Raw genomic sequence first — 13009 nt, 5'->3', positions numbered from 1 at the left:
AAACAGAGGGAGAAGCAGGCTCCCAAGGAGCGGGAAGCCCGATGCGGGACTCGGTCCCAGGACCCTGGGATCATGACCTGAGCCGAAGGCAGACGCTTAACCATCTGAGCCACCCAGGCGCCCAAGCTGAATGCTTTTTCACTGTCTGTCAGCTAAGGCTGCCTTTCCATCCTATAGGCCATCTGATTTCCTTGCCATGTGCTTTTCTTTTCTTTTCCTTTCTTTTTTTGTGGGGGGCATGTAATTTTCTATGACATGGGGCTCCTTATTTCATCCATCATGCAAGGAGAGTCTCTTAATTTAGTGAGACCCTCTTTTCAGGGCTCTCAGCTGAGTAACTCTGGCTCCTCTAGAATAGCCTCTTAGAAGACATTTGCCAAGGTACTAAGACATGATCTATACTGTCATGATTTCTGAAAATTTGTTTCACTATATAAATGTGTGTGTGTGTGTGTGTGTGTGTGTGTGTGTGTGTGAAGGACTGTGTATTAAAAAACAGCAAACGTGGCATTGACTTCGGGATTGAGTGATAGAAGTTGGAAGAGCCTCAAGGAGATCATTAATAAGGGTTTGAAAATATTAGTGATTGGTGTCCTTATAAGGAGAAGAGACATAAACACACAGAGAGACACAAACAGGGAAATGCCATGTTACAATAGAGGCAAAGATTGGAATGATGTGTCTACAGGCTAAGGAACACCAAGGATTGCTGGCAACACCAGTAGCAAAGAGAAAGGAAAGGAACAGATTATTCCCTAGAATCTTCAGAAAGAGCATGGCCCTACCAACACTTGATTTTGAACTTGTGGCCTCCAGAAATGTGAGAGAATAAATTTCTGTTGTGATAAGTTACCGGATGGTGGCAATTTGTTATGGCAGTTCTAGGAAACTAATGTATTATGAAAAAATACAAAAAGAAAGAGATGAACTAACAATGAGCTGTTTGGTTTTTTATAATTTATAAAATAATATAAAGGAGCTAGGACTTTCTGGATTTAAAAATAAAATGGTTTCATATTACCAGCCCTTCCCTGAAAAAAAAAATATATAAAATAAGTAATGACTTCAGGGCAAAGATCAATCCAGGATGCCCCTGTAGGACTTTCTGTTTCTATAGTTAGAAGGATCTAATTGAGTGTTTCATTTAAGCAAAAACTTTCTAAGGATCTGAACAGGTTGACTTGTAGTCCCTTTCTAAGACTCCTAGGAGCCTCAGGGGCCCTGTCCCACAAAAGTTTCATACTGGGTATAAATACAGAAAGGCCTATCTGACAAGATCTGGGGGAATGACTTGGAGATCATAGAATGAATCCCATAATGATTTGTAAAAAACAATGAGAGAGAGTAGAAAATGAAAAGACACCTTTGGTTCCTAGATCTTCCAAAGGCAGGTAGAAAGCCCAAAAATCTCTTCAGCTGCAAATACATGTTCTTTACCAAAATGGCAGAATGGCTCAGCCAGTAGAACCAGGAGCCTAGATCCAGACATTTCAGAGAATCATTCCAGGGAATAGGACTACACCCTAATCAGTTAAGACAAGTGCTCAGCAAGATTTCAGAATTGCTATGGAGCAATGGAGTTACTACTATGACTCAGTTTCCCATTCTCACATCCCTTTCAATGGGAATGTCTATTGTGGTTATTGTATCTGGGCTTCACTGTTTTATGTTGGGTCTGTGGACCTCAGATAACTTGGCTGTTTAGTCTATAGGCCGTCATGTTGAAAGCCACCATACTCAGTGAACATCACCCCAGTGGCTTCCCTTGGACCTGGACCTGAATTAGAGGACAGGGTCCTAGAATGATGCTGTAACAATAATGAGACTGGGTTCTTGGGAGGGGGGAAGAGGCTATAGATTTTGTATATGAGAGGGCTATAAATAATTTGTGGATAGAAGATGGACTCTGTCAGACTAAGAATGGCAAAAACTTTTTTGCTCGTTCCCGTGCAAGGTGGGGTTCATGTACCCTTCCCTTGAATGTGAGCAGGCTGTGTTACTGCTCTGGTCAATAGACTATGGCAGAGGTGGTGCTGTGCTAGTTTCTGGGTCCAAGCATTAAGAGTCTGGAAGAGTCTCCTTCCTATGGACGCCCATTATGCCATACAAAGACCAAACCACAAAGAGAGGAGTTTTTAAATTTGAATTTTATTGTTCAGCTATGGTGAGGCCAATAGATCATAAAGCAGCTGCCATTGAAAAGGTAGTTTGTTGTTCATAATTCTCTAGAGAAGAGGAGACACCACACCATGCAGGGCCACTCAGAGAATCACCCACATTGTTCAGGAAGCAGAAGGAGTGAGGGGAACGTCTGGAGTAGGCGTCTTTATTACCAATGGGTAATAAAACAGAATCTGTGGATCTCTATATATCTACACACACACAGACACACACACACACACCCACACACACAGGAAGAAGAGAGAAAGACCAAATGGGAAAAAATATTAACAATTGGTCAATGATCTGGGTAAAATATTTATGGCTGTTCTTTGTAAATTTTTTCAATATTTCTGTGAGTTTGAAATTCTTTAAAATTTTGAGGAGAAAGAACACATAAGAATAGAGGAAAACCATCTTGTGTGCAGTATGGACATGAATTCAATCGTATTATGAAGGCCAGAAGAAAGAACTAAGCCTTTTTATTAGGTTGATGATTATATGAGGAGAAAAGTAACCCCATTGTCAGTCAAGCCTGCATAATGAGAGGCGTAACTTATCACTAAACTGCAAGAGGAGAGAAAAGAAGCTCTGTAAATAAAAGAAATGTGAAAATACTGCCAGATCCAAAACTACTCTCACATTAGGTTACTTCTAGAGATCTGGAAATTATTATTTCCTCCCAGCACAACTTTGAGGGGAAAAAAGGAGTGTTTCTACATGCTGGTAATTGCGAAATAAAAATGCTTCTGGCTTGAAAAAAAAAAGTGTCTTTATTGGCTCATATAACTGAAAAGTCTAGAGGTAGATGAGGCTTTACAGAAAGCTGAGCATAATTTTTCAAATATATTAACAGGGACTGTTTTTCTACTGTTTCTTCCCTCTGTCTTCCTCAATGCCAGCTTTAGCCTAAACCTGATTCCAGCATGACACCCAGTACATCCGAAGTCTGTCTGCATTATTATTCTCTCAGGAAAGAGCAAGTGTCTTTAAAAATCTGAGATTCACTGAGACCAAAAGCTCACTATGCTCACAATGCCCCAGGCCATTGTTACATCCAGAAGATGGAATGGGATAATCAGCCCTGCCTTGGTAATGTGTTTTGCTCCAAAAGATAGGAGTGATATGAGCATATCTGAACCTACCTAGAGGGAACATAGATGTGCTGAGAACTTAAAAAGTAAAAATCGATGCTCCATTGGCAATGAACCAGTAACCACTGCAGTATATATTTTCTCTCCAGGTCTCAGAAATTTCTCTTTGTACATTGCTTCATTTTTTTCTTACATTGCAAAGTGACCATTCACTACCATTTCTGAGGCTAGAATACCTCCTTTTAAGAGGATAGCCAGGCTTATATTGGAAGCTTCCTGTCCCCTGGAAAAGGATACTGCCTGCCTTGATCTGAGTCATATGACCAAATAAATGTGGCCACAGCCTTGAGTCAGTTCCAATAAGCAGGAAATATCTGGTGCACCATTGGGCCTGTGGTTTGTGAATGTCACTAACAAAGGAGATTTGTGGGAGGGCCGTGTAGTCAACCCCAAGTTGTCCACTCCAAGTTCCACCGTAGAGGAACTATTGGCTTAAGATAGTGTGACAGGCTCCAAGATGGTTTCCGGTGATCCCTCATCCTTGGTGTAGACACCCTTGTCTGCTCCATGTGAGTACTTTGGAGGTGATGGAAGACATCTAAAGCTATGTGGTAAGAGACACAGGAGCTTCAGCCCTGCTGTCTTGGATTGCTCGCTGTAGGGTAGCCCAGGTACCATGTCATGAGGACACTCAAGTAGCCTGAAAAACAGGCTCATGTGGAGAAAAACTGAGTCCTTTCTCCAACGTCTAGCCTCATCTTGTTAGCCATGAGGTCTAGCAACATTGGAAACAAAACTTTCCACCCTATATAAGCCTGCAGATAACTGCACCTTCAAACAATATCTTTTTTTTTTTTTAAAGATTTTTTATTTATTTGACAGAGAGAGAGACAGCGAGAGAGGGAACACAAGCAGGGGGAGTGGGAGAGGGAGAAGCAGGCTTCCCGCTGAGCAGGGAGCCCAATGCTGGGCCTGATCCCAGGACCCCCAATGCTGGGCCTGATCCCAGGACCCCGACGTGGGGCCCGATCCCAGGACGCTGGGATCATGACCTGAGCCAAAGGCAGACGCTTAACGACTGAGCCACCCAGGCGCCCCCCTTCAACCAATATCTTGACCACTATCATGAGAGACTCTGAGACAGAATTGCCTAGGCTTTTCCGAATTCCTGATTCGTAGAAACTGAAAGAGGGATAAGCTGATGGTTGCCATGAGCCACTAAATTTTGAGGTAATGTGTTATGCAGCAATAAAGAGCTAATACAGTCTCTGTTTTGTTAAAATAGCTGTATTGCCTGATGTGTGTGTGTGTGTGTGTGTGTATTTTGTCCTGAATTAGGTATCTTAGGTATTATTAAGTGTTCTTTTAGATTCAAGGCGAACTACTCATTTTTTTTTTAAAGATTTTATTTATTTATTTGACAGAGAGAGACACAGCGAGAGAGGGAACACAAGCAGGGGGAGTGGGAGAGGGAGAAGCAGGCTTCCCGAGGAGCAGGGAGCCCAATGCGGGGCTCGATCCCAGGACCCTGGGATCATGACCTGAGCTGAAGGCAGTCGCTTAACCAACTGAGCCACCCAGGCGCCCCACTACTCATTTTTTATTAGAGAAATACTGATGTATCTTCTACTTTTAATAATTAGCTTATGTGTATTTATAACATATATATACACTATCTGTATGAAGTAGATTATAAGGAAAAAACTGAGGCTTCAGGAGGTTAGGTAACCTCTCCAGGTTCACCCAGCTAGTCAGTGGCAGCCCAAGGACTCAAGGTCACATTATTTTACCTCAGTGCCCATGCATTTAATCATTACATTTAATATAGACCTTCTATTCCTACTCTTAACCCTAACTGCTCATGATTTACTATGGAATTTAGAATGGTTGTATTTTATTTAGGATTTTCTATTACATTCACAGAAATGATTGCGCTCGGTCTCATATATACTATATTTTGGCATTTGGGTGTCAGAATGATGATAGCTTCATAAACCAATTTGAAATGTTATTCCTCTCGGTCTAGATTCTGCATTAGTTAATAGTGTGAAGATTTTATGGGAATATATCCCATAAAATAAGAAATAATATATTTCGAAAGTGTGGAATCAAATTACCTGGTTTCAGAATAACTTTGAGAATATTTTTGAGTCCATATATTTTTTTGTTTTGTTTTTACTTTTTGTTTTGGGATAATCACAAATTTACAGAACAGTAAGATTTTTTTTTTTTCTTAAGATTTTATTTATTTGCGAGAGAGACAATGAGAGACAGAGAACATGAGAGGGAGGAGGGTCAGAGGGAGAAGCAGACTCCCTGCCGAGCAGGGAGCCCGATGTGGGACTCGATCCCGGGACTCCAGGATCATGACCTGAGCCGAAGGCAGCCGCTTAACCAACTGAGCCACCCAGGCGCCCCAGAACAGTAAGATTTTTTTAATGAATTATTTGAAACTTAATTTCCCAAACTGATAGCATATCACTCTCAAATAACTTATCGTGCAATTCCTATAAACAGGGACTTTCCCTCTAGGTAAGAAAATATGATTATCAAAATCAGGAAATTAGCACTGATACACTTTTCCATTTAATTCTCAGAACCCATTCAGATTTTACTACTTGTTCAAAAAAATGTCTTTTCTGCAAAATCATGCAGTTGATAATTACTGGCTGTGCTTAGCTCTCATATCTGTTTGGTCTCTCAGTCTGGAAGAGTTCCTCCATACTTGATTCTCCTGACCTTGGCATTGCTATTGTTTGTAATTATTTTGTAGAATGCTTCTCCATTTGGATTTTTCAGTTGTTTCTTCATGATTAGATTCAGATTGTGTTTTTGGCAGGAATGCGACAGCAATGGCCGCATCCTCCTCTTTGCATCCTTTCGGGTTACACGTGATTTCAACTTTTCCCAGCGCTCTTGGTGGTTCACACTGAGCCCTTGATTAAGATGGTATCTCCTGGGATTGTCCACTGTAAGGTCATTATTTTCCTTTTGAAATTAGTATCTACTTTGTGTGGAGACAGTTTGAGGCTAGTTAAGTATATTCTTCCTCATCATATTTTCAGTTCATTGTATATATTTATTTTGGTATGGATTCATGGTTTCTCATTATATTCAGTGGGTTATAATCCATCACTACCATTATTGGGTGGCTTATGTTGTTTCTGATGTGACCAGTGGGAACCCTTTCAAGGTGGCTCTTTTTATCTGTCCCATCATTCTTTGAGCATTGCCTTTTCCCTCGTACAAGATATTCCAGTTCCATCTTGTAATTTCCTTGCTGCGAGCGTGATGTTACCATTTCTTCCAAGTGCCCTGGTTACATTTAGTAGAAATGCTTTTGAGAAGCCAAGATCTGAGCTCTGGGTTGGCTTAGGCGATTGAGGTGTCACTGAGTGCAGATAGTAAACAGAACTAGAGAGTGTATGTGGATAACCACGCACTTGTGCACATACACAGACACACATTGTACTCTGTATTTACTGCTTTATGTATCCATATGTCGGAAACTCTGAGTTCACACTGATACATCCTGTTCCATTTCAACACCACAGAGTTCGTTTTAGCTTTCTCCCTTTCCATATTTCTAGTTCCCTTCTATGATACTGAGGAAGCTGGTTCCCACCGTGCTTAACTTATTTACTTATTTGATCAACACTCTGTTTGGAGGATAGATCTTAGATCAGCCATACATGGTGCCTGCCATAAGTATCATCTTATAATACTTAGTCTTTTTGGATATGTTACAAAGCTTATTTCTCATTTTGTGAATCTGTTTCCCCTGATTTCGTCTTGACTAGAACTGCTACGTATCTGTCTGTTTTTATTATTTTTAGCTTGTGTTTGAAGAAAACAGCGTGGGGGCTTCTGCTTCTAACTGTGATCAAGAAACAGGAATTGGATTTATCCTCTCACCTGAAACAATTAAAAATCAATGCAAAATATATATATATAACTTTCAGACTTTTGACATCAGGCAGCCCCAGAAGGTGATGCCTAAAAGAGGAGATGTCGTGTAGTCAGGTAGTTGCTAAGCAGCAGGATGGTGGCAGTGGCTGGGCTGATTTGCCCCAGTTGCATAGCCTGGGCCAGCAGGGGGCTGCCTGCCTGGATTTGGACAGTTGAGTACTTGTAGCAATTAGTAACAACTTGGAGTAGATTTTCCCCAACCTCAATTCCCATTATGAGGACCAAGTGTTACCTGTACATGCTGGGGGTACATTACAGGGGAAGTACCCTGAACTAGAAGACCCTCAATCTTTTTTTAAGATTTATTCATTGTGGGGCGGCGCCTGAGTGGCTCAGTTGGTTAAGCGACTGCCTTCGGCTCAGGTCATGATCCTGGACTCCCTGGATCGAGTCCCGCATCGGGCTCCCTGCTGAGTCTGGAGCCTGATGCGGGGCTCAATCTCATGACCCCAAGATCACGACCTGAGCCAACATCGAGAGTCAGATGCTCAACTGACTGAGCCACCCAGGAGTCCCAAGACCCCTCAGTCCCATTAGGGGACTACTAGCAAGCCTGGCCAAACTTTGCCCTGGAGGAAGACATTATATTTATTATCCTGGCAGAAATCTCTCCTCTGCTCTAGAGGAAGAACTGTCTGTGTTTTCTAAGGCTGTTTGCTGTACAAACATCTTTGAAAAACTATTCCAGGACAAAAACTGTCACAAAACTTGTAGAAATGCCATGAAAATTGCCTCTCAAGATGGAAGACAAACAAAGTAAGCCCTACAATTGCCCCAGCTTACCTTCTGAAGGGAGTGGCCAGGGTGCAATGCAGGGAAGGGGGACTGAGACAAAGTTTAGTTATCTCCCTGTCTTGAGGGACATTCTATCTAATGTTGGTTAGAAGTGGTAAGTGCACACATCTCCCTTGTTCCTGATCACAGCAGTTTTGTTTGTAGTAGCTCAGAATTGGAAACAACCCAAATGTTTATCCACAGATAAATAGATGAGCAAATTATAATATATACATAAAATAGATAGCACCCAACAATAAAAAGGAACAGATCAATAGACACAAGAAAAAATTGAAATAATTATGCTTAGTGAAAGAAGTCAGACATAAAAAAAGCTCATGCTGTATAACATTCTAAAAATTGCAAATCTACAGCAGCGGAAGACAGATATGTAGTTTCTTGGGTTGAGGATCAGAGATTTATTACGAAATAACAGGAAGAGAACTTTGGGATGGCAAATTTTTATTATCTAGATTATGGCAATGGTTAATGAGTGTACACATATGTTGAAACATCAGTTTGTACATTTAAATATGTACAATTTATTGTATGTAAATTATACCTTAATAAACCTGTTAAAGTGGAAGAAAACATGCTGGAGATAGTGGATTTATTTATAAAATTCTGTGTTCTAACTGATTTTATCTTTTTCCTTAGTTTTGTCTTTATTTCAAACTTCTTGAGTTGAATGCTTTATAAACCTCTTATTCTCACTTAATTAGTAATGATAACACTTCATAAAATGAATTTGCTTGTAAGTATAGCTGTGATCACTTCATCTATAATCTTAGTTTTGAATTTTGCCTTGACCTTATAGCTAGTTAGAAAGTTATTTTATAATTTAGAGGGTGAAACTTTTAGTAGTGATGATTATATGGCTTTTGGGGTAGATAATCTTAACCTACAATCTCGTATGTTGTTTGTTAATTTGTTCAGAATGTATTTGTTCCCCCTTGATCTGCATCCGTATCACCTCCACCGGGCCAATGGGCCCATGTCCTAACTGCTGTGATTTTTGGCAATTAAGAGCTCACATGGGGCACCTGGGTGGCTCAGTCCTTAAGCGTCTGCCTTCGGCTCAGGTCATGATCCCAGGGTCCTGGGATCAGGCCCCACGTCAGGCTCCCTGCTCGGTGGGAAGCCTGCTTCTCCCTCTCCCACTCCCCCTGCTTGTGTTCCCTCTCTTGCTGTGTCTCTCTCTGTCAAATAAATAAATAAAATCTTTAAAGAAAAAAAATGAGCTCACAGTTGTCCTTTTCTTAAAAGAATTGCCCTTCGTCCACAGAGGCCACCTCACCCAAGAGTGAGGTCTCTCCCCTCCAGGACAGCCCATAATCGCTCAGTGATTGATAGAGAGGTACAGAAGTCCAGCCCCCTTATCTCAGAGTGAAAGGAATTACAGATGCAGTTAGCTCCAGAGGTCCCTTCCTTCATCATGCTAAAGGCTAGAATTTACTGAGACCACTTTCTTGCTCAGCAACTTCCCCATTCCTATCCTACTCCTTATCTCTCATTCCCTTCCTTGGTCAGGGTTTTTGTTTTGTTTTGTTTTGTTTTAATAGATTTTATTTATTTATTCGACAGAGAGAGAGCACAAGTAGGCAAAGTGACAGGCAGAGGTAGAGAGAGAAGCAGGCTCTCCAGTGAGCAGGGAGCCGGATGCGGGGCTCGATCCCAGGACTCCAGGATCATGACCCAAGCCGAAGGCAGCCACTCAACCGACTGAGCCACCCAGGCACCCAGTCAGGGTTTCGTCGCCCCTGAAAAGCACTCCCTCATAAGTTACAGGCATTCACATTTCTGTGTCATGCTCTAGGATACCATTTTATGATGAGTTTTTAAAAGTGCCTCTCAGATGCTTTAACAAGAATGTGCATGTAAGATCTATGTTTATGCACACATACCTATCTATTTATACATACATATTATAGTGATCTCCCATGGAAGTAGCAGCAGAGGTTACTTTGCCCAAAGTATGTTTCTTTCCATTTCTTCCCTCAATACAGAAGCAGCAACAGGTTTCTATGTGCATTGCCATAGGGGAAAAAGATGGACACAGCTTAAACTTAAGATTCAAAATCATTTTTATGCTTTTCCAAATAGCCCTTAGTAGAGGAAATCATTTTGACAGCAAAGGTGTTCACTTGCAGTAACCACACCTCATTCTTCCTTGTCTCAGTAAATTCTAATACCATTTACTAAATTTTTTATTTTTTATTAATTTAATTTTTTATTTATGTTTCTTTTAAGATTTTATTTTAGAGAGAGAGCACATGTGCATGTGCGTGAATGGGGGGGAAGGGGCAGAGGGAGAATCTCAAGCAGACCCTGCGCTGAGCATGGAGCTCGTTGTGGGGCTCGATCTCATGACCCCAAGACCATGACCTGAGCTGAAACCAAGAGTCTGACATCTAACCAACTGAGCCATCCAGGGGCCCCTATGTTTATTTATTCTTAAGTAATCTCTACACCCAGTGTGGGGCTTGAACTCACCTTGAGATCAAGAGTCGCTCCTTCCTCTGACCAAGACAGCCAGGTGCCCCATCCCATTTACTAAATTTTTTAAATGAAAATCTTAGAGCTATACTTGACCCTGCTTTTCCTTTCCCTTTGAACAGCCAATCTTCAAGCAAATCCCATGAGCCTTACCTTCAGAATATAACCCCAAACCAGTGTTTTCTCAATACCACCACTACCGCACCTGTCTCTCCCCTGGATTACTGCCCTCACCTCCTAAATTATCTCTGTTTTCACTCTTTACTCTCCCATAATAACTAGACCAATCCTTTTAAAATGTAAGTAAGATCCCCGGTCTGGAACTCTCCATGAACTTCTCATCCCACTTACAAGAGATATAAACGCTTTACATGATCTGGCACCCAAATTTTTCTAAAAAACCTTTTGTCTTTTCCCCCTTCCTCTTACTCACTGGACTTGAGCCACACTTGTGTCCTTGATACTAATGCATGGTCCTGCATCAGGATCTTTGTGCTTTCTGGAACAACTTTTTCCCTATAGATTCTAGGTGACTCTCTCCTTGTTTAACTGCTGTCTCTGCTTAAATGTCTCTTCCTCAAGAAAACCTTTCTTGACCATCATTTTTAAAAGTATATCCATTACTCTCTGTTCTCTGACTTTGCTTTAGTTTTCTGCAAGGTAACTTTAACTAAATTATATTATCTCTTAATTGTTATCTGATCCTCCACTTAATGAAGGCTTAGAAAAGATATATCTGTTTTGTTCACTGTGTTTCCACGTATCTAACAGTGCCTGGTACATAACAGCTCATTGTTAAATAAAATGAATGAGTAAAAGAATGGATAAATGAATGACTCAAACTAATGCCACATTCTGGTTAGTTTTATATTTGGATCATGAATATTTTTAACAGTTTTATTAATTTTTTTTCTTGGATTTTCTAGCTTTTATTTATTTATTTATTTTTGAAAAGTAACATTTGCTTTTTTGGAGGCTATAGATTTTTGGCTCTAATTTGGATTTATGTCTCTGTATTTAGACCACACATTCTTGTACAGATATTTAAATGGCCCTTAGTTTTGAAGGACCAGTTTTATTCCCTTGGGCTGTTAAAATGAGAATTCTGGGCATGGACTTGACCCTGCTCATTCTTTCTCATTGAACATGCAATCTTCTGTCAAATACTATCAGTCCTACCTTCAGAATAAAACTAAATGCAGTGTTTTCTCAGCTCTTCCGCTATCATGCTTATTTCTCACCTAGATTGCTGCTATTACTTTTTTATACCCTTAATTTATTCTAAATTTGCAGGTATATTTTCTTTGTTGAACTTCCCTCCACCCCCAAAGGTCACCTCCAAGAGCCATCCTTCTCCACCTGGGATAGATTGCTGTCTGGCTGTCACCATAGGATGTGCTTTTATTTCTGTTGTGGGTGAAGTTCACTTTTTCTGGATTCAGTGTAATAATCATTCTTAGTCCATTATTTTGCCAAAATATGTCCTCAAGTCTCTCTCACTTTTGCTCTCAGTTTCCAATATCTTATCTTTATCCTTAGGCCTTTGTTGATTCCTCTGCATTAGCCCCCCATGGGGGCAATCGGAACATGTGTCTGTCCCTCTTATGTTTTTATTTCTTTGATATTTCCTCCTACTTGCACTCCTATTTTCTCTAGTCTCTATCTGAACTCCAGTTAGTCAGATATTGGGATCTTTAGATGAGTCATTTCTCTTTTAGATTTTTCTTCTACATTTTCTTGCTCTACGTTCTTTTAGTCTACATTCTGAGAGATTTTATTGACTCTATTTTTTTATCATTATGTTAATCACCATACATCATTAGTTTTTGATGTAGTGTTCCATGATTCATTATTTGCATATAACACCCAGTGCTCCATGCAGAACATGCCCTCTTTAATACCCATCACCAGGCTAACCCATCCCCCCTCCCCTATAGAACCCTCAGTTTGTTTCTCAGAGTCCATAGTCTCTCATGGTTCATCTCCCCCTCCGATTTCCCCCCTTCATTTTTCCCTTCCTGCTATCTTCTTCTTTTTTTTTTTTTAACATATAATGTATTATTTGTTTCAGAGGTACAGATCTGTGATTCACCAGTCTTATACAATTCACAGCGCTCACCATAGCACATACCCTCATTGGGGAGAATATTGACTCTTTTTTTAAAGTCAACGTGGATCTATGTTTGTCAGCTGTGCAATTTCTTTCCAGTAGGTTTTTCTTTTTTTCTTTGCTACTTTTGCTCAACCTGTAACTGCTTTCCATGGATATAGTATGTTAGTGAATGTGTTCAATGACAGCAACAAACTATTTTATCTTCTGTTCTTCAAATTACCTTCGTTTCCTCTTAAAAGTTTCTTTATTTTTTATTTTGGTCTTTTACTTTCAAATATCTTGATTATTAGCTCATAATAATAATATGAATAACATCTTGATTATTGATTCATAAATAATAAGAAAGAGGGCTATTTATCTTATGCATAGAGGATGTTTACCAACTCTCTTAAAGGTGAGTCAA

The sequence above is a fragment of the Mirounga leonina genome, unplaced genomic scaffold (assembly GCF_011800145.1).
Source record: "Mirounga leonina isolate KUSES-001 unplaced genomic scaffold, KU_Mleo_1.0 Mir_174, whole genome shotgun sequence".
Classification (NCBI taxonomy): domain Eukaryota; kingdom Metazoa; phylum Chordata; class Mammalia; order Carnivora; family Phocidae; genus Mirounga; species Mirounga leonina.
This window is presented reverse-complemented; position numbering follows the sequence as displayed.